The 23000-nt window shown below is 38.8% G+C and overlaps 1 protein-coding gene across 7 annotated transcripts in view; it reads left to right on the plus strand.

The window, feature by feature from the left end:
* Window positions 1–23000, plus strand: part of ZNF148 (zinc finger protein 148) — a 148750-nt gene that overhangs the window by 35233 nt on the left and 90517 nt on the right. For 3 of the 7 annotated variants that reach the window (XM_058295666.1, XM_058295665.2, XM_071214738.1), the window contains exon 2: window positions 12474–12554. The exons of the other annotated variants lie outside the window; for them this stretch is intronic. The gene's annotated coding sequence lies outside the window, so the exon portion shown is untranslated. The remainder of the gene's footprint in view (window positions 1–12473; window positions 12555–23000) is intronic. 7 annotated transcript variants of the gene reach the window in all.

Here is a 23000-nt window from a genome sequence, read left to right on the forward strand (position 1 = left end):
GCCCAGTGGTTAGGGCGTCTGTCTACCACATGGGAAGTCCGCGGTTCAAACCCTGGGCCTCCTTGACCCGTGTGGAGCTGGCCCATGCGCAGTGCTGATGAGCGCAATGAGTGCCCTGCCATGCAGGGGTGTCCCCCGCGTAGGGGAGCCCCATGTACAAGGAGTGTGCCCCGTCAGGAGAGCTGCCCAGCGTGAAAGAAAGTGCAGCCTGCCCAGGAATGGTGCCGCACACACGGAGAGCTGACACAGCAAGATCACGCAACAAAAGGAAACACAGATCCCCAGTGCCGCTGACAACAACAGAAGCAGACGAAGAAGATGCAGCAAATAGACACAGAGAACAGACAACCAGGGTGGGGGGAAAGGGGAGAGATAAATAAATGAATAAATCTTTAAAATAAAAAAAATAGTGTTCCCTTAGACCCCCCTTTGTGACACTTTGCATTGGTATGACACCTCTGTTTCAGTTGATGAAAGAATATTAAAATATTGCTGTTAGTTATAGTTCTTAGTTTGCAATAGGTGTATTTTTTCTGCATATACCACCCTATTATTATTATTTCCTTTTTGGAGGTACTGGGGATTGACACTAGGACCTCGTACATGGGAAGCAGGCACTCAAACACTGAGCTACATCAATGCGCCAGCGAGAATTGGTTTTTTGTTTGATTTGTTTGTTTTTGGGAGGTAATGGGGCTCGAATCTGGGACCTCATATATGGGAAGCAGGTGCTTAACCACTTGAGCTATGTCCATTCCCCCTCCCTATTATTAACACCCTGTTATAATGGTGTACATTGATATAGTTAATGAAACAACATTCTTATATTTGTATTATTAACCATAGTCATTACTACTACAAGATTCACAATGTTATACAGTCCCATATTTTATCCTCTAGCTTTCCTTCTAGTAACATACTCAACCCAGAACTACTCCTTTCTTCTACTTTGACATGCATAATTTGCTGCTGTTAATTATCTCACAATAATGTGCTACCATCAACTCTGTCCATTTCCAAACAGTTATAGTCAGCCTAAATAGAAATTCTGTACAAATTAAGCATCAACGCCCCATTCTCTACCCCAATTCTATCTCCTGGTAACTATATTCTAGGTTCTAACTCTGAGTTTGCTTATTATAAATTAGTTTGTATCGGTGATATCACAGTATTGTTCTTTTTATTTTAAAGATTTAGTTTATTTCTCTCCCCTTCCCCCCGTTGTCTGCTCTCTGTGTCCATTCGCTTTGTGTTCTTCTACATCTGCTTGCATTATCCAGCAGCACTGGGAAACTGCGTCTCTTTTTTGTTGCATCATCATGCTGCGTCAGCTCTCCATGTGTGCGGCACCACTCCTGGGCAGGCTGCACTTCTTTCACGCTGGGGGGCTCTCCTTACGGGGAGCACTCCTTGTGTGTGGGACACCACTACATGGGGATGTCCCCACGTGGCATGGCACTCCTTGCGCGTGGCACTCCTTGTGCACGCGGCAGCACTGCACATGGGTCAGCTTACCACATGGGTTAGGAGGCCCTGGGGATTGAACCCTGGACCTTCCATATGGTAGATGGATGTTCTATCAGGTGAGCCACGTCCACTTCCCAATATTTGTTCTTTTGTATCTGGCTTGCTTCACTCAGCATGATGTCCTCAGGGTTCTTCCGTGTTGTCACATGCATCAGGATTTCATTCCTTCTTACAGCTGAATAATACTTTATCGTGTATGCTTAATTTGTTTATTCATTCATTACTTGATGGACACTTGGGCTGCTTCCATCATTTGGCAATTGTGAATAATGCTGCTATGAACATTGATTGATGTGCAAATGTCTGTCTGTATCCTTGATTTCAGTTCTTCTGGGTATATAGTTACAGGATTTCTGAACTCTCAATTGGATTCCATTGGTCAGTAGTCTATATGCCAGTATCATGCTTTTTTTGACTGCTTTAGTTTTGTAATATGCCTGAAAGTCAGGAAATGAGAGGTCTCCAACTTCATTCTTCTTTTTGAAGACATTTTTGGTTATTCAGGGCCTCTTATCCCTCTAAATAAATTTGGTAATTGGTTTTTCCATTTCTGCAAAGTAGGCTGTTGGGATTTTTATTGGGATTATGTTTAATATATAAGTCGTTTTGGGTAGAACTGACATCTTGATGATAGTCTTCCAATCCATGAACATGGGATATCCTTCCGTAGGCTTTCTTTGATTTCAAGCAACAGTTTCTTTAAATCTTGGTTAAATTTGTTCCTAGATATTTGATTCTTTTAGTTGCTTTTGTAAAGGAATTTTTTTCTTAATTGGCTCCTGACATTGCTTATTAACTACTATACAGAAAAACTGATCTTTGCATGTTGATCTTGTACCCTGCCACTTTGCTGATATTGTTTAATAGCTCTCAGCTTTGTTGTAGAATTTTTGGGACTTTGTATATATATGATCATGTTCTCTAGAAATAATAAAAGTTTTACTACTTTCCAGTTTGGATGCCTTTTTTTTTTCTCTTGTCTAACTGCTCTAGCTGCAACTTCTAGGACAATGTTGAATAACAGTGGTAACAGTGGGCATCCTTGTCAGCCCCATTGAGTATGATGTTGGCTGTAGGATTTTCATATGTTCCCTTTATCATATTGAGGAACAACTTTTCTTCTATTCCTATCTTTTCCAATGTTTTCTATGAAGAAAGGATGCTGGATTTTGTTGAATTCCTTTTCTGCATTAATTAGCATAATCATGTGGTTTGTTTCCTTCAATTTGTTAATGTGGTCTATTATATTGATTGATTTTCTTGTGTTGAACCACCCTGGCATACCAGGAATAACTCCCACTTGATCGTGGTGTATAATTCTTTTCATATGCTGTTGTATTCTATTTGCAAGTATTTTGTTGAGAATTTTTACATCTATGTTCATTAGAGAGATTGATCTGTAATTTTAGTTTTTGTAATATCCTTATCTGGCTTTGGTCTTAGGCTAAAGTAGACTTCATAAAATGTGTTGGGTAATTTTCCTTCCTCTTCAAGTTTTTGGAAGAGTTTAAACAGGATTTATGTTAATTCTTCTTGAAATTCTTGGTAGAATTCACCTGTGAAGACATCTGGTTCTGGACTTTTCTTTTTTTGGGAGATTTCTGATGACTGATTTAATCTCTTTAAATGCGATTGGTTTGATATCTTCTCGTTTTATCTTTGTTAGTCTAGCTAAGGGTTTGTCAATTTTAGTGATCTTCTCAAAGAGCCTGCTTCTGGTTTTTTTTTTTTTGGGTTCTCAATTTCATTTATTTCTGCTCTTAATCATTATTATTTCTTTGCTTCTGCTTGCTTTAGGATTGGTTTGCTGTTCTTCTAGTTCTTCCAGGTATTGACTTAGATCTTTGATTTTAGCTCTTCTTTTTTCAATATAGGCATTTAGGGTTCATCAGCAAAGGCAGGTTTCTCAGCACTGTCTTTACTGTATCCTATAAGTTTTGATAAGTTGTGTTCTTGTTTTCATTTTCTAGTGATATTTATTTATTTTGATTTTGATTTTTTTAAAGATTTATTTATTTCTCTCTCCCCGCCCCACCCCCGGTTGTCTATTCTCTGTGTCTATTTGCTGCGTCTTCTTTGTCCGTTTCTGTTGTTGTCCGTGGCACGGGAATCTATGTTTCTTTTTGTTGCGTCATCTTGCTGCGTCAGCTCTCCGTGTGTGCGGTGCTACTCCTTGGCAGGTTGCACTTTCTTTTGTGCTGGGCGGCTCTCCTTACGGGGTGCAATCCTTGAGCATGGGGCTCCCCTATGCGGGGGGACATCCCTGCGTGGCAGGGCACTCCTTGTGTGCATCAGCACTGCGCATGGGCCAGCTACACATGGGTCAAGGAAGCCTGGGGTTTGAACCGCGGACCTCCCATGTGGTAGACGGACGCCCTAACCACTGGGCCAAGTCTGCTGCCCTCTAGTGATATTTATTGATTTCTCTTATAATTTCTTCTTTGACTCACTGATTGCTTAGGAGTGTGTTACTTAGTCTCTACACACTTATGAATTTTCTCCTTTCCTGCTTATTATTGATTTCCAGCCTCATTCTATTATGATCTGGGAAGGTGCTTTGTGTAATTTCAGTCTTTTGATCTTGAGATCAGCTTTGTGACCGACCAGGTTGTCTGTCCTGGAGGAAGCTCCATGAGCACTTGAGAAGAATGTAGGGATGCAATGTTCTGTATATGTCTGTTAGATATAGCTTGTTTATCATATGTTCAAATTCTCTGTTTCCTTGTTGATCTTCTGTCTAGTTCTGTCTATTGATGTGAGTGACGTGTTGAAGTCTCCAACTATTATTGTAGAGATGTTTATTTTCTTCCTTTAGTTTTGCCAGAGTTTGCCTCAAGTAATTTAGGGCACCTGGTTAGGTACGTAGATATTATGACTGTTTGTTCTTCCTGGTGGGTTGTCCATTTTATTAATATATAATGGCCGCCTTTGTCTCTTACAGAAGCTTTGTATTTAAAGTCAGTTTTGTTGGATATTAGTATAGCTACCCCTTCTCTTTTTTTGGCTACTGTTTGTGTGGAGTATCTCTTTCCAGCCTCTCGCTTTCCGCTGATTTGTATTCCTTGAGTCTCTTTTAGACAGCATATGGATGGCTTACGTTTTTAAATCCATTCTGTCAACCTTTATATTTTGATTGGGGAGTTTAGTCTATTCACAATCAAAGATATTACTATAGATGCATTGTTTATTTTTACCATTTTATTTTTGGCTTTCATATGTCATAGCTTATTTTCCTCTTTTTCCTCTTAGTTTTCCTTGCTGCTATTCTTGCCTTCAGCATTCAACTCCAGGGCTCTCCTATCTTTTCTTTCTTTTACATATATATATATATTTTTGTTGTTGTTGTTGTTGTTAATTAAAATTAAAATTTCTCCCACCCCCTTGTTGTTTTTCACTTGCGGTATCTGTTTGTCTTCCTTGTTTCTTTAGGAGGCACCAGGAGCGGAACCTGGGACCTCTCATGTGGGAAGGAGGTACCTAATCTTGAGCCACCTTCCCTCCCTGCTTTGTTGTGTCTCTCATTGTGTTTTTCTTCCCCACGTCTCTTGTTGCATCATCCTGTTGTGTCAGCGTGCCGCGCCTGTCCCTGTCACATAAGCTTGCTGTCTTTTATGAGGCACTGGGAACCTCTGCTCCCTTTGTTGTGTGTCTAAATGTTTTTTCTTTTTCTTTTTTTAAAAGATTTATTTATTTATTTAATTCCCCCCCCCCCCCCGCCCCCGGTTGTCTGTTCTCTGTGTCTGTCTGCTGTGTCTTGTTTCTTTTGTCCGCTTCTGTTGTCGTCAGCGGCACGGGAGGTGTGGGCGGCGCCATTCCTGGGCAGGCTGCACTCCCTTTTGCGCTGGGCGGCTCTCCGTACGGGGTGCACTCCTTGTGCATGGGGCTCCCCTACGCGGGGGACACCCCTGCGTGGCATGGCACTCCTTGCACGCATCAGCACTGCGCATGGGCCAGCTCCACATGGGTCAAGGAGGCCCGGGATTTGAACCGCGGACCTCCCATGTGGTAGATGGACGCCCTAACCACTGGGTCAAGTTCGTTTCCCTAAATGTTTTTTCTTCTTGTGACTCTTGTTAAGTCAGCTTGCTGCACCTGCCCATTGCACCAGCTCGCTGTCTTCTTTAGGAGGCACCAGGATCTGAACCAGCCACCTCCCACGTACTAGGCAGGGAGCCCAGTCACCTGAGCCATATCTTACTCCCTCCTGTCTTTTCTTTTTTGGCTGTAGGGCTCTCTTTAGTGCTTTTTGCAAAACTGGATTCTTTTTTACAAACTCTCTTAGTTTCTGTTTATTTGTGGATGTTTTAAACTCACTTTCATCCTTGAAGTCAACACTTTTTGCTGGATAAAGAATTCTCAGCTGGCATTTTTCCTCTTTCATTATCCAAATTATATCATACCACTGTCTTCTTGCCTCCATGGTTTCTAAAATCCTCATCCCGTGTATATGATGGTTTGCTTTTCTCCTTTGATGCTCTCAGAATTTTCTCCTTGTCTTTGGCCTTTGACATTCTAAATAATATGTGTTTTGGAGTAGATCTATTCCTATTTATTCTGGTTAGAGTATGCTTTGCTTTTTGGACATGTAATTTCATTTATTTCATGGGAATTGGAAGTTTACAGCTATTATTTCCTCAAATACTCTTTCTGCCCCCTTTCCCTCTTGTCTCCTTCTGGAACTCCCATGACATGTATGTTGTTGCACTTTGTGTTATCATTCGACTTTGTGAGGCCCTGATTAATTTTTTCCATTCTTTTCTCTCTCTTCAATTTTGCTATTCTGTCTTCTGTATCATTTATTCCTTCTGTAAGTTCCAGTCTGCTGTTGTATGCCACTAGTGGTTTTTTTTTTTCCCCTTTTTAAAAAGGGATTTACTTGAGTTAAACCTTAAAATTCTAATGCTGTGAAGAGTTCAAATCAAGGTACCATCAGATGGGAAGCGGACTTGGCCCAATGGATAGGGCATCTGCCTACCACATGGGAGGTATGCGGTTCAAACCCTGGGCCTCCTTGACCTGTGTGGAGCTGGCCCATGCACAGTGCTGATGCGCGCAAGGAGTACCGTGCCTTGCAGGGGTGTCCCCCACGTAGGGGAGCCCCATGCGCAAGGAGTGCACCCCGTAAGGAGAGCCACCCAGCGCGAAAGAAAGTGCAGCCTGCCCAAAGCACACATGGAGAGCTGACACAGCAAGATGACACAACGAAAAGAAACACAGACTTCCAGTGCTGCTAATAAGGATAGAAGCGGTCACAGAAGAACACACAGGGAATGGACACAGAGAACAAACAACTGGGAGGGGGGCGGGGAAGGGGAGAGAAATAAATAAAAATAAATCTTTAAAAAAAAGAAAAAAAGGTACTATCAGGTCCTGCCAGGTGGTGAAGCGAGATGGCTGCCAATCTCTGCTGAGGTCTCTGCCTTCCACTTCAGAATCTACTGCACTAATGTGTTGTTACTCACCTATTGTGTCTTTCATTCCCATAAGCCCTATTATTTTTCTTTTCAGGATTTCAAATTCTTCTTTGTATTCGCCCAGTGTCATCTTAGTGTCCTTTGTCTCTTTAGCCATGTTGTCTTTCACTCATTGATTTGATTGGGGAGATTTGAATGAACTTCCTTGATTAGTTGTCTCAAATTCTGTATCTCATCAGAGGTTTGATATATTCCTTTGCTTGAGCTACAGCTTCCTTTTTCTAAATATGGCTTGTAATTTTTTGCTGATATCTGGGCATCTGATTATGATGGTGAGTATACTCTGATACTCAATTTCTTTCTCTCGCTTGTATAGGGATTTAGTGGTTGGAGGCTGTGTGTTACTGCTCTTCTTCGATATTTGGTTCAGTGTGTTCTAGCTCTTTAGGATTGTCCATTTATTTGCTCAAATCCAGGCCTTAGGCCCAATAATTTGTTGCATACCTGTTTCCAAGGCCCTTGGGATGGAGAGTATAAAGGCCCAAAAAAGCCTTTCTTATTTATTTGCTTGTATCTTCCTTGTATGCACTTCCTTGGTCTGCCGGCAGATGGCTTTCTTCCAGCAGACCTCTCAGCTCAAACCCTAGTCAGGTTTTTGCTGGAACCCTGACTGGAACATTGTGATAGAGCATCTTGCCTCAGGGCTGTTCAGAGCCTTGCAAATCAGACATTCTTAGAAGCTAGCTGCTCTCTCTTTGCCAGCATCTCCTTCCCTTTTCCTGGGTAGGAAATACTTCCACTCCCCTTGTGTCCTCAACAACTATTCCTGGTCAGCAGGGAGGGTGTTTGAGAGGGTTGGATCTCTTTAGTCCTCTGCCTGCTTCAGCTTTACACTGGGGTCCTAAGCCCTAGAACACTTTTTTCAGACCATTTCTGACTGTCCTCAAGCTGTTTTTCTGGAAGAGAAGTGAGTTCTGTGTCTCTAATCCTCCATCTTCCTGGAAGTCCTCTGCTTCCTTACTTTTGAAGGACAGTTTTGCTGGATAAAGAATTCTTGGAGGCAGTTTTTCTTTTTCAGTACCTTAAATATTTCACACCACTGCCTTCTCACCTGCATGCTTTCTCATGATTAATCGGCACATTATTCTTATTGCAGTTTTCTTGTATCTGACGAATTGATCTTCTTTCAGGTTTCTTTTTTTGTCTTTGTCATTTGACTTTCTGTTTAGCACGTGCTTCAGAGTAGGTCATTTATGATTGTCTGTTTCTGCTTTTTTTTTTTTTAAAGATTTGTTTATTTATATTTTTTTCTCCCCTCCCCCCCCCCCCCCCCCCCCGCTTCAGTTGTCTGTTCTCTGTGTCTGTTTGCTGCGTGATCTTCTTTGTCCGCTACTGTTGTTGTCAGTGGCAGGAATCTGTGTTTCTTTTCATTGAGTCATCTTGTTGTGTCAGCTCTCTGTGTCTGCGGCGCCATTCTTGGAAAGGCTGAACTTTCTTTCACGCTGGGCGGCTCTCCTTATGGGGCGCACTCCTTGCGTGTGGGACTCCCATATGTGGGGACACCCCTGCGTGGCACAGCATTCCTTGTGCACATCAGCACTGCGTATGGGCCAGCTGCACACGGGTCAAGGAGGCCGGGGGTTTGAACTGGGGACCTCCCATGTGGTAGACAGACACCCTAACCACTGGGCCAAGTCCCCTTCCCTGTTCTGGTTCTTGAGCATGAATGTGTCTTTCATAAATTTGGAGAATTTTTGGCCATTAGTTCCTCCAATGTTCTTTCTGCCCATTTTCCCTTGTCTTCTTGTTCCAGGACACTTATGAAGTGTATACTTATGCTCTTCATGCTGTCATTCAGTTCCCTAAAACCCTGATTAATTTTTTCCATTTTTTTCTCTTATCTGTTCTGTCTGTAAGACTTCAGATGTCCTTTTAGTTCACTGTTCCTTTCTTCTGCCTGTTCAAACATGTTGTGTGCCTATAGTGTATTTTTAGTCTATTCTATTGTGCCTTTCATTCCATAAGTTCTGTAATATTTCTTTTCTTATTTTTATACTTGCCGTTTCTTCCTTTTGCTCACCCAGTGTCTTAATATTCTTTATCTCTTAGCCATATTTTCCTTCATCTTCTTGGATTAATTTAGTATATTTGTTTGAATATCTTTGATGTGTTTTTCCAAATTTTGTATCTCTTCTGAATTTCTAGTTATTCCTTTGACTGGGCTATCTCTTTATGTTTCTTATTACAGTTTGTAATTTTTGTTGATGTCTAGGCATCTGATTATCTTGATATCAGTTTATTCTGAAGGTCAGTTACTCTTGCCTTGGGTTTTATTCTTGATTGGCCTTGTGTTAAGGCTCTTCGTAGACACTTGATCGAACTTATTCTAGAATTGCCCACACTTTACTGATCATATTTATTCAGCTCTTCTTCATTTCATTCTTGCCCTGGGTATGTGGTATACTTTTTAAGATTGCTCTATTTTGCAGTTTTTTCACTCCAAGGTGAAAACTTCCTTTTTCTGTTCCTTCTCTGGGAATTTTGTATTTCTTTTTCTTTTTAAACTCTTCTTTCCTTGCTTTTAGTTGCTTTTGCCTGGAGGGCAAATTCTGAGAAGGAGTTTTGCCATGGAAAGTAGTTTCCCAAGTCAGTATTTCCCAATCAATAGGGCTGGCACAGACCAGTTTTAAAGAGCCCTGGGGAGAGGGTCTGTAAAGACACCAAAAATTCTTTTTGTTGGGTCCCTGAATCTGCACTTTCCTGGCCTGCTTAGCAGGTGGTGCTCACCAGCAATTGTTTCCTTCTTTTTTAACATTTCTAGTAATGGTCTTTGATTTATCACAGTCTTAATTTAGGGTTTTCAGTAAAATTGATGCAAGAATATGAGGAGGCATTTTGTAAAAATATTTTCAAAAGAATGTGGGAAGCGGACTTGACCCAGTGGTTAGGGCGTCCATCTACCACATGGGAGGTCTGCGGTTCAAACCCTGGGCCTCCTTGACCCATGTAGAGCTGGCCCACGTGCAGTGCTGATGCGCGCAAGGAGTGCCCTGCCATGCAGGGGTGTCTCCCGCATAGGGGAGCCCCACGTGCAAGGAGTGCGCCCTGTAAGGAGATCCGCCCAGCATGAAAGAAAGTGCAGACTGCCCAGGAATGGTGCCGCCCACACGGAGAGCTGACACAACAAGATGACGCAACAATAAGAAACACAGATTCCCATGCCGCTGACAACAACAGAAGCGGACAAAGAAGACGATGCAGCAAATAGACACAGAGAACAGACAACTGGGCGGGAGAGGGGGAGAGAAATAAATAAATAAATCTTAAAAAAAAAAATGTTAACACTTCAAAGACATTTGTCCAGTCTGTAGATAATATGTGATGAGATGTATAATATCTCGGGAGCAGAGGCAGCTCAAGCCATTGGTCGCCTCCCTCCCACATGGGAGGTCCTGGGTTTGGCTCCCAGTGCCTCTTAAAAAAAAGAAGATGAGCACACAACGAACGGAGCCAGAAAGCAGACGAGTACAAACAATGAGAATGGGGGGGGATAAATAAAAATAAATTTCTAAAAAAAGATACATAATATCTTGATTGTAGAGTAACTATGTTAATTATTTTTCAACTTAAAAGACTCTTAATATAATGTTAATGTATATAATTTGAAGAAATTTTTATTTCTGTATGTAGCTTTGCAGTGCGATTTCTTTTCATCTTTATTGCAGCTTTGTTAGAAATTCTAAAAATGAATAGCAGTGTAATACAGATACAATTTTGCTTTACTTTACCTCTTTTTAACAATGTCTTGGCATTAGTAAAATTTTAAGGCTATTATTTTCTTTTTGGGAATATTGCTATAGAAAATGGATTTAAAAGTAATTTTGCTTACTTGGAAAAATGGTATGTGTGTTTTTTTCTTTAAAATATTTGACTACACAGCTTTGAGCCAGATTTTGAATGCTTGGTAGAAATAAGTATTTTAAAAATAAATTTTCGTTGGTAGCTAGTTTAGCAACAAAGCCACTGGCTTACCAAACTTAGAAGATACTAAGTTATTAGAAAAGCTTTTGTGTTTGTAATCTCGTGATGAAATTATATAAACATAACCTTGAATTTATGTATTTGGTTATTATGTAAAGATTTTAAATTTCTTTCATTGTTCTGCTTTTATGTTTATAGCTCTTATTGATTTGCAAGCTATTTATTGAGCCTTAAATTTGTGTTAGGGCTGTTATGTAAAATGTTTTACCGATTGCTTCTGAGAAAAAAGATTTTATTTGGACTATTCTTTGTTTCTGATAATTCAGCTTTCAGTCTTCATTACCTTCATTTCACATACCAGGAAAAATTTCCTAGCTACAAGAAGAAAAGGATCTGGTCTAATATGAATGCACTATTATCATAGGGTATTACTTCTCTGTATTAGTCTCTACTTAAAGGTTCATTACAGCATGATATATATTTTTCCTTCTTTCCTTCCCTTCCTTCCTTCATTTTTTAGTTGGTACCTGGGGTTGAACCCAGGACCTTGTTCTTGGGAAGCAGTAGGCACTCAGTCATTTGAGCTACATCTGCTCCCAAAGCATGATATAAAAAAACCTGTAGATTATTTTAGCATTATTAAATACTTGCTGCCTTGAAAATTTTTAATACTTAACATTTTTGTATTTACAGTTTTAAGCTGAGGAAGCTATTATTATGGGATTTTATCAAGAAGTAGTATTTTTTGTAATGGACACTATCAGAGGATGATTTTAGTGAAACACATTTTATGTTCTTCATATTTTAAGATGTATAATTTTAAGTTACTTTTCTGATTTTAAAGAAATCTTAATTCCTAACTAGGAGTCTGGTTTGAAAAAGTTCAGTTAGTGTTTTAATCATTTATCTTTGTGCTATCATTTAGCATTGATGGGTGATGAGCCATTACAGTTTGACTAAATGATAGTTGCTGCTAATTTTATTTAATCCAGCAGTATCTATCGTAGAAAGACTTTGATAGATTTAGCACTTGTAAGTATAACTCTTCTGATTCTAAGAATATATCTAGGTGGCGGACTTGGCCCAGTGGTTAGGGCATCTGTCTACCACATGGGAGGTCCGCGGTTCAAACCCCTGGCCTCCTTGACCCGTGTGGAGCTGGCCCATGCGCAGTGCTGATGCGCGCAAGGAGTGCCCTGCCATGCAGGGGTGTCTCCCGCGTAGGGGAGCCCCACATGCAAGGAGTGCACCCTGTAAGGAGAGCCGCCCAGCACGAAAGAAAGTGCAGCCTGCCCAGGAATGGTGCCACACACATGGAGAACTGACACAACAAGATGATGCAACAAAAAGAAACACAGATTCTAGTGCTGCTGACAGCAACAGAAGTGGACAAAAGAAGACGCAGCAAATAGACACAGAGAACAGACAACCAGGGGAGGGGAAGGGGAGAGAAATAAATAAATAAATCTTAAAAAAAAAAAAGAATATATCTACATTTTCAATTAATCCTTATTCTTTTGGAAGTTAACCTGTATTTTTGTACTTTTGTAGGATAGAGGGAGGAATCAGCAGCTTGGAAATTCAGCTAAGTGATCTGGCGGGATGGGCATTTGCCTGACATACTTTATAGAGGTATTCTAACACTATTTCACTCAGTCTTTAATATTTACCTGTAACAGACAGATGCCCATGTGCTTGCATATGAATGTACCTAACTTGAAACTCTTGAATAGTATTCTGCATTTACTAGACAGTCCCTTTGGCTTTTATACCCGCTTAGATATGGCAGAAATATCCATGAATGAATAGCATAGTATCAGTATGCATAGATATGAGTATCAGTGCCGTGAAAAGATTTAATGCAATTAGTGTTATAGGATGAAGTCCTGTATATTCTCTTAACTAGATTACTTGCGTATCATATCTCCTTTTAGTCTTTAGCTCCCTTATGTTAAGAAGGCAGATGATCCTTTCCTTTCTTGTTAGACTATGTTGTTGCCTGTATTAAAATTGTGCTTTCATCTTTCAAACAAAGTGAAAGAAAATTAAACATTTAACAGATTATTTACATATCTGTCAGTGGCACATATTTTCAGATAAATTATTAATGATCATAAAAATTCTGAATTTTCTCATTGATTTTTTTTGTTGTTTTGAGAATTCTTTTAAAACTTGAGAATTAAACATTTTAGCAGTTTTGATGCCTGTGTCTTTGAAGTCTCTGCTCTTTTCATATCCTGTGGTAATTGTCATATTTGACATTTCTGACTTCTCACCCCAATTTAATTATTAGAGTAGTACAGATTTAAGCAGTAGAAAATGTTTAAGATCCGAAGACTTTCCCCTTTTCCTGTTTTCTCTTTTTGTCTATGTATGTATCCTTCTAGAAATGCTCTACACATATGCAAGCACTTATATGTATACCTGTATTTATATATTCTTTACACAAATGAGATTGCACCATACGTACTGTTCTGCAACGTATTTTTCTACATTTCATATCTTTCCATATTATTCCTTCTATGTCATTTTGTGTTACATTCCAGTATTTGGATGTACTCTAATTTAAATAGGCCATAAGTACTTTTCCTTGTTCTCTTTGGTCATGTGCTTTGCCCTTTTGTGAAGGCTCTTGGTATGTGTGCATATGAAGGAAATGAACCTGTTGTCATTTGTTAGGAAATATTTTTGCTTAGTTCTTGTTTTCTTTGAGTTTTTGCCCTGTTGAAGTCTTGACTTTTTATGGTTAAATTCAACAATCATTTTCTTATGGCCAGAGGTGGTGTGTAAAATTTAAAAGATCTTTAACATTGATTGTAGGACTCCTTTCCTCCCTCTACTTTATATAATATCTGTGAATGACATATCATAGTTATATGTTTTTTCTCTTTCTTTTCTTAATGACAGAGTTGTGTGTTAGGATTGGTAGTTTTGGAGGCAGTGAACTAAAGTACTTGGAAAAAAGCTACACAAGTTTTCTGCTTTGGTGGTTTAAATTTTTTTTAAAACCTTGTTTTATCTTGAAAATTTTTTCGGGGCTTTAAGCAATAAAATGTAGAGATCCAGGATTACTTTTTTCCAGATGGCTATGTGTCCTACTGTAATTATTGAAAGATGCATTTAATTTCTATGTATTTGAAATATCACATTTCTCATATACTAATTTTCTACTTTTGGAGGGCTTGTTTCTAAAAACTGTTCAGTTCATCTCTCTGCCTATTTTTATATCATAGCATTAAGAAAATTTAGTAAAGGAACTGTTTCTAAAATTGACGTTCATAAATAGTTTACCTTTTAAAAAAATTAAAATAATATACATGACAGTTAATAATGGAAGAAAATATAGACTTTGAACAATTAATGGAAGAAAATATAGACTTTCACAGTAACAACTAAAATGACAAAATGCCTGGTAGCAAACAATGAATTTGTAGAACCTATTTGAAGAAAAATTTGAAACCCTGCTTTGAAGATGGGCAAGAAAATTTGTATCAATTCAAATTCTTAGGAAGATTTAATATCATAAAGTTATTTCATTATAGAAATACACCGCTTTTGTATATTGATCTTATATCTTGGGAACTTGCTAAAAATGCATTTATTAATTCTGATAGTTACTGTGGATTTGTTTAGAATTTCTACATGCACGATTATGTTACTAGTGAATTACGACAGTTTTACTTCTTCCTTTGTAATCTGGATGCCTTTCATTTCTTTTTTTCCCCCCTGCTTTATAGTTCTTCTTAGAACCTCCAGTACAATGTTTAATAGAAGTGCTGAAAATGAACATCGTGGAATTGTTTCTAATTTTTAGGAGGAAAACATTTGGATTTTAACCTTTAAGTCTGATATTAGCTGTGGGTTTTTCGTAGTTGCCTTTTGTCAGGTTAAGGAAGTTCCTTTCTAGTACTAGTTTGTTGAGAATTTTTAATCATGAATAAGTGTTGGATTTTGTCAAATGTTTTTTCTGTATATATTGAAATGATCACAGTGGTTTTTGTAGTATTCTTTTACTGTGGTGGATTATATTATTTGGTTTTAGGTGTTAAATCAGTGTTATGTTCCTGAGGGTCATGATGTATAACCCTTTTCTGTTGCTAATATTTTGTTCAGGATTTTGTTTGCTGATGTCTATGTTCATGAGGGATATTGGTCTGTAGTTTTCATGTGATGGCTTTGGTTTTTGTATCAAGGTAATACTGGCTTTATAATTTGAGCTTGTGAAATGTACCTTCTTTCTCTGTTTTCTGAAGGATTGCTATTTTTCTATAAATATTTGAGGAATTAATTAGTGAAGCCATCTGGGCCTAGGCTTTTCTTTGTTTTTTTTTTTTTGAGGTCGTGGGACAGCAGATTGAACCCAGAAACTTATAAGTGTGAAGCTAGTGCTCAACCACTGAGCCACATCAGTTCCCTGGACTTGATTTTTTCGTTGGTTTGCTTGTTATTTGTTTTTTTTTGTTTTTAGGAGGCAATGGGAACCGAACCTGGGACCTCCTATGTGGGAAGCAGGCCCTCAATTGCTTGAGCCACATGTATTCCCTTTGGGTTTTTCTTTGTGGGAAGATCCTTTTTTTTTTTTTTTTAAGGTTTATTTTATTTTTTAACCATTCCCCCCCCCCCAATCCGGCCATTGTTTGAACTTGCTTTCTGCTCTCTGTGTCCATTTGCTTTGTGTTCTCTGTGTTTGCTCATCTTCTTTTTTAGAAGGTACTGGGAACTGAACCTGAGACCTCCCATATGGGAGTCTCTCAATCACTTGTCTCACCTTTGCTTCCTGCTTTGTTGTTTCTCTCATTGTGTTTCCTCTTTTGTGTCTCCTTGTTGCATCATCTTGTTGCATCATCTTGTTGTGTCAACTTGCCATGCCAGCCCATTGTGCCAGCTCACTGTTTTCCTTGTCTTCTCCAGGAGGTACCAGTAACAGAACCCAGGACCTCCTGTGTGGTAGGTGGGGGAACTCAATCACTTGAGCCACATCCGCTTCCCTGCAGGAAGATTTTTAGCACAGTTAAGTATGTTTACTTGTTACATTAAGATTTTCTGGGAAGCAGATGTGGATTTAGCTTCAACCTACCATATAGGAGGTCCAGAGTTCGAACCCAGGGCCTCCTGGCCCATGTGGTGAGCTGGCCCATGCATAGTGTGGCCACACACAAGGAATGCTGTGCCTCCCACGTGCAAGGAGTGCCCCCTTCAAGGAAAGCTGCCCCGTGCAAAAGCACAGCCTGCCATGCCATGCAGGGGTGTCTCCCATTTGGGATGCCCCATGCACAAGGAGTGCGCCCCCAAGGAGAGCCTCCCCACCCAAAAAGTGCAACCTGCCCAAGAGTGGTGCTGCATACACGGAGAGCTTACGCAGCAAGATGATGCAACAAAAAAGAGACACAGAATCCCGGTGCCTCCTGGCAAGAATGCAAGCAGACACAGAAGAGAGCAGACAACGGGGAGGGGTGGGGCGTGGAAGGACAGAAAAGGAGAGAGAAATAAATAAAAATAAATCTTAAAAAAAAAAAAAGATTTGTTCTTGAAACAATTTTGGTAATTTGTGACCTTCTGGGAACTGTCCATTTCATGTACGTTTTTTAAGTTGTTGCATAACTTTGTAATATTCCCTTTAATTCTTGCAATTTCTATATGGACAATGGTAATGCCCCCTCTTTTATCCTTGATTTTGATAATTTGTATCTTTTTTATTTTTTCCTTGGTTAGTCTAACTAAAATGTCAGTTTTGTTGATCTTTTCACAGAGCCAAGTTTTTAATCTATTTTTCTGATTTATATTTCATGTATTTCTGCTATTAATCTTTATTCCCTTTCTTCAGCTTGCATTAGGGTAGATTTTCCTCTTGTTTTTCTAGTTTCTTAAAGTAGAGACTTAAGTTATTCATTTGTGACTCTTGTCTTCTAATGTATATTCTTTTCTTTAGCTGCATTCAGTAATTTACTTTGGTTTTTTTTTTTTTTCATTCAGTTCAAAATAGTTGCTAATCTCCCTTTTAATTTTTTCTTTGACCCATATATTGTTTAGAAGTTTAATTCCCAAACATTTAGAATATTTCCTAGTCTCTAATTTAGTTGATAATTTACTTAATTCTGTTATGGTTGGAGAACATACTTTGGATGACTTTATTTTTTGAGATTTGTTTTATGGCCTAGAATATGGTCTGTCCTGGAGAATGTCCCATGTGTGTTTCAAAACATTGTTTATTGGAGTTTTCTCTATATGCCAGTTAGGTCTAATTTGTTTATATTGTAGGTCAAGTCTTCTTTATCTTTGGAAATTTTCTGTCTAATCCATCAATTATTTAGAATGATGTATTGCACTCTTCAATGGTAGTTGTTGAATTTTCTGTTTTTCCTCTCAGGAATGTCAGTTTCTGCTTCATTATCTTGGTACTCTGTTTTTAAAAGTATGTATGTTATCTCTTCCTTTTTTCAAAAGACTTATTTATTTATTTCTCTCCCGCCCAACCCCCCCCAACTTTGTTCTCTATGTCCATTTGCTGTGTGTTTTCTGTGTCCACTTGCATTCTCGTCAGGCAGTCCCGGGAATCTGTGTCTTTTTTTGTTGGTTCATCTTGCTGAATCAGCTCTTTCTGTGTGTGGCATACCACTTCTAGTGAGGCTGTGCTTTTGCGTGGGGCAGCTCTCCTTGAGGGGAGCACTCCTTGTACAGGGGCACCCCTATGTGAGGGGACCCCTGCGTGGCACGGCATTCCTTGTGTGCAGCAGCACTGCATGTGGGCCAGCTTACCACATGGGCCAGGAAGCCCTGGATATGGAACCCTGGACCACCACCTATATGATAGGCGGGAGCTCTATCAGTTGAGCTACATTCGCTTCCCTGTTATATCTTCTTGATGCAGTAAACTCTTCTTTCATTTCAAAATGTCCTTTGTCTCTAATAACATTTTTCTAAACTACTATTTTGTCTGATATTAACATTTAAGTTTGTGACTCTTGTTGATAGCATATAATTGAATTTTGCTTTTTTGTCCAATCTGGCAATATCTGCCTTTTAATTGGCAGGTATTTTCTTTGTGGTTGCTCTAGAGATTACATTTTGCATTTTAACATTCTGCTTCATATTAATATTAACTTAATATCAATAGTGTATGGGCTTTGTTCCAGGATAGCTTTCTTCTTCCTCCTCTTTCATTATATTGTTTTATATATATATATATATATATATAGCCTCTATATGTTATGAACTCAGCTGTGCACTGTTAAAATCATTGTTTTATGTATTTTTTATGCCTTTTAAAGCAGTTGAGAGAAGAAATGCAAAAAATTATATTTTTAAATGTCTTATAGATTACTCTACATTTTTTTAAAACCATCTCTGGTGCTCTTCATTTCTTCCTATGCATTTGAGTTATTGCCTCCTTCCAGATGAAGGTCTTCCTTTAGTATTTCTTGGAAGACAGGTAATCTAGCAAAAATTTCTCTCAGCCTAGGTTTGTGTAGGAATATCTTTATTATGCCTTCATTTTGAAGAATAATTTTGCTGCCTTCCTGGTTGACAGCTTTTCTCCATTAGTGCTTTGAAGATGTGATTCCTCCATTTTCTGGCCTCTATTATTTTTTATTGGAAGTCAGCTATTAATTGTATTGATGGTTATTGGCCCATGTGGAGTAATTTTTCTCTTGATGATTTCAGAAATTTTCTCCTGTGTTTGCTTTTAGCATTATGACTATGTGTCTAGGTGTGAGTCTCTTTCCGTTTATCTTACATGACTTGAGCTTCTTGGATCTTTTCTGCTTGTTTTAGTCAAATTTGGAAAGTATTTGTCCAGTATTAAATCATTTTTCAGCCCCTTCTTTCTCTTTTTTTTCCTGCAACTCCAGAAATGTTAGCAACTTGAATTTTCCCACATGTCTCTGAGACTTTATTCTTTTTCTTCAACCTCTTTTTTTTTTTTTTTTGGTCTGCTGTTCAGATTGAATAATTGCTATTGATCCGTCTTGATAGTCACTCTAGTTTTCATCTAAAATCTTGTATTTGCTCTCGTATTTTTTTTTTAAGATTTATTTAACACCCCCCCCCCCCCGCCCTACCACCCTTGTTTGCGCTTGCTGCGTTTGTTCGTTGTGTGCTTGTGTTCTTTTTTTTTTTAAAGGAGGTGGCTGGGAACTGAATCTGGGACCTCCCATGTGGGAAGGAGATACCTAATCGCTTGAGTCACCTCTGCTCCCTGCTTTGTTGTCTCTCTGATTAGGTTTTTCCTCCTTGTGTCTCTTGTTGTGTCTTGTGTCAACTTGCTGCACCTGCCTGTTGAGTCAGCTTGCTGTTTTGCTTCTCTTTAAGAGGTACCCAGAGCTGAACCAATGGCCTCCTATATCGTAAGTGGGAGCTCATTGCTTGAGCCACATCTTTTTCCCTCTGGTAAAATTTTTATATCAGTTATCATACTCTTGAAATTCAGAATTTCCAATTGGTTTGTTACCTAAAATCTGTTGATTCATTTTTTCCCTAATCGTTTACTTTTTAAAACATGGTTTCTTTTACTTCTTTTAACATATTTGTAATAGCTGCTTTGAAGACTTGGTTTGCTTAAACCAACATCTGTAAACACTTAGAAAAGGTATTGACTGCTATTTTCATGAATATGGACCATGCTTTCCTTATCTTTTTTCTTTCGTGATTGTGATTTCTTTTTACTTTTGAAGAAACCTAATAAGATATTTTACTGGAGACAGAAATTTATTTAGAAAAGCACATTCACAAATATCCAGAAAAATTCTGAAATGAAATTTTACTGAGGGGAGAATAGTTCTATGAGTTTAAAGTGTTTAAAAATATGGATACAATGTTGGAATGTTTTAAGATAATTAATATACTTTGGAAGTTGAAAGATGTAATTATTGCTGGTTTTGCTCTAGGTGGAAAAGAATATTTTTCTTGCTTTTGCACCATGATAAACTGTTGTAAAACATAGGCTCTTTTCATATAGCATCTAGGCTCCAAGAGTTCTATGAAGGGGAACACACAACATTATTTTTAGTGTAACACATTTATAACATAAAATTTGCAACTTTAACCATTTTTATGTGTAGTATTCAGTGGAATTAATTACCTCTACGATTATCCATCACCCCAAGCAGAAACTCTACCGATTAAGCATTAACTCCTCATCCTCCAGTTCTTTTCTCTCACTCTGTCTCTGGTAACCTGTGTATGAGAACTTTGTGTCCTTATGAATTTGCATATACTAAAGTTTTGTGTTTTTTTCCCCACACTTTGCCTATGTTATCCATCTGTCTTCCTGCCTTTCATGGTTCCTGCAAAAAATTGATGCTTAATCCTATTGGAGCTCCTTTGCACACAATTAGTTGTTTTCTGTTGCTGCTTTCAGGAATTCTCTTTGTCTTTGGAATTTCATAGTTTGATTATATTTTGTCTTGGTGTAGTTATCTTTGGTTTTCTTCTGTTTGGAAATATTTGAGCTTCTTGTATTTGTATGTTTATGTTTTGGAAGTTTTCAACAATTATTTCTTCCAAGTATTATTTCTGCCTCCTCCTTTCTTCTTCTGGGACTCCCATAAGAAGACTTCTGAGATTCTGGACTCTATAGGTCTCATAGGCTTTGTTCACTTTTCTTCTTCTTTTTTTTTTTTTTTTCAGCTCCTGAGTGGATATTTCAATTAACCTATTTTTTTTTTTAATATTTATTTTTATTTATTTATTCTCCATATTCCCTTGTTGTTTTTCACTTGCTGTGTCTGTTTGTCTTCCTTATTTCTTTAGGAGGCACTGGGAGCCGAACCTGGGATCTCTGATGTGGGAGGGAGGTGCCTAATTGCTTGAACCATCTCTGTTCCCTGCTTTGTTGTGTCTATCATTATGTTCTTCCTCCCTCTGTCTCTTGTTGCTTCATCTTACTATCCATTGTGTCAGCCCACTGTCTCTTCAGGAGGCACTGGGAACCTCTGTTCCCTGCTTTGTTGTGTCTCTCATTATGTTTTTTTCTTCTTGTGTCTCTGTCACCTTGCTGCATCTGCCCATTGCGCCAGCTTGCTCTCTCATTAGGGGGCACCGGGATCGAACCAGTTTCCTCCCATGTGATAGGCAGGAGACCAGTTGCCTGAGCCACGTCTCTTTCCCTGTCCTATGTTCTTATTTGTGAATTTTTCTTTTGTCAGCTCCAGTCTCCTCCTGAACCCTTCTAGGGATTTTTTTTTAAGATTTAATATTTGTATTTATTTCTCGCCCCTTGTTGTTTGTGCTTGCTGTCTGCTCATCTTCTTTTAAGGGGGCACCAAGAACTGAATCTGGGACCTTCCATGTGGGAGGGATGTGCCTAATTGCTTGAGCTACCTCTGCTCCATTTGTTGTGTCTCTCATTGTGTTTTCTCGCTGTGTCTCTTGGTTGCGTCACCTCACTGCATCATCTGGTTGTGTCATCTCGTCTTGCCAGCCTGTCGCGTCAGCTCACTGTTTTGCTCATCTTCCCCAGGAGGCACTGGGATCACCCATATGGTAGGTGGGAACGCAGTCGCTTGAGCCACCTCTGTTTCTCTAGGCAGCTTTTAATTTCAGATTTTGTACTTTTTTAGCTTTAGTATTTCTGTTTGATTCCTTTTCATAATTTCTTTATCTTAAATTCTCATTTTGTCGTACATCATTTTCCTTGTTTGTTTAGTTTTGTCTGTTTGCTTTAGTTCTTCAGGCATATTTAAGATAGTATTTAAAAGTCTTTGTCTGCTATGTCCAATGTCTTCTTTACTTTCTGTTACTTAATTTTGTTCCCTTAAATGGGTCATCTCATCTTTCCTTTTTTATATTTTTTTAATCTTGTGAGTTGAACTACCTTGAAATCTGTACATTTGAATATTCCAAATCTTTGAAGATGGGCTCTGTGCTGATGCTCTCCTATAGTACATTGCCAGCCTTGCAGATAGCCTTAAAAACAGTGTAAGGCAAAACTATTCGGTCTTCCCAGGTCTTTTCTGAACTTGTGACTTGTCCTGAGCATGCATGTAAGGTCTTAAAATTTACCCCTAAACACAGATACCCTGCTTTTCTCAGAAAATTCACTACCCTTTTAGGTCTGGGTACTATATTGATTGTCTCAACTGGTATTCCTTTGCCCCAAGCAGCTGTGGTTTCATGTTTTCCTATGATATTTTTGTGACCCTTATAGCTGCTTATATATCCACAGTAAGTTTTGAGACAGGCAAGATGAAGACAATGCCACTAGATGAATTGGTACTTGCACCCCAATATATGCATAAGTATTACTTTGTTTCTTCTGGAACCTGGAACCAGGGACCTGTCTTGGGGGTGGCTGGTGCTGCACTGAGCCAGGGAGAGGTTAAGATAAGGGCTAGTAATGTTGCCACAAAGTTTCCCCTACTGTTTTTAAGTTGCCTTTTTCTTGATAAGGTGTTCACTTAGTTATTATAACCCTTAAACTGTTTTCCAGAGCACCGAGAAAGTTTCTGCTTACTTTTCAATGTTTCTGTGGTGGGATGGATAATTGATTTGGGCTTCTTACTCATCTATTTTGCTGATGTTATTTACCAAACTATTCATGATAGAAAAGAATCTAGTATTTTAAAGACCTTTGGGATAGGAAATTCCATAAACTCTTTTTAGTCTTATTGTGCTCATAAATACTGTCAGAAAATTTCCTTCTTATGTACAGCCTATGTTCTCTCTTTTTATTAATCACTTTTTCTGACTAAGATGAATTTGTGGATAGTGTTTCTATTTCTAGATAGATACTGGTTTATGACTCTAGTCTTTTAATTGTGAATCTACATGCATAGTGTATTGTGTTATTTATTTATTTATTTTTATTTTATTTTTTTATTGACTTTGTAATAATATTACATTAAAAATATATATGTGAGGTCCCATTCAACCCCACCCCCCCCACCCCCCTCCCCCCCTCCCCCCCCAACCATTCCATCCAGTGGGCCCTGTGAGGATTTACAATGTCCAGTGATTACCTCTGAGGCACCATCCAGGGCAGCTCCATGTCCCAAAGACGCCTCTACCTCTCATCTCTTCCTGCCTTTCCCCATACCCATCGTCCACCATGTCCACTTTTCCCAATCCAATGCCACCTCT

Source organism: Dasypus novemcinctus, chromosome 4 (genome assembly GCF_030445035.2).
Source record: "Dasypus novemcinctus isolate mDasNov1 chromosome 4, mDasNov1.1.hap2, whole genome shotgun sequence".
Lineage (NCBI taxonomy): Eukaryota > Metazoa > Chordata > Mammalia > Cingulata > Dasypodidae > Dasypus > Dasypus novemcinctus.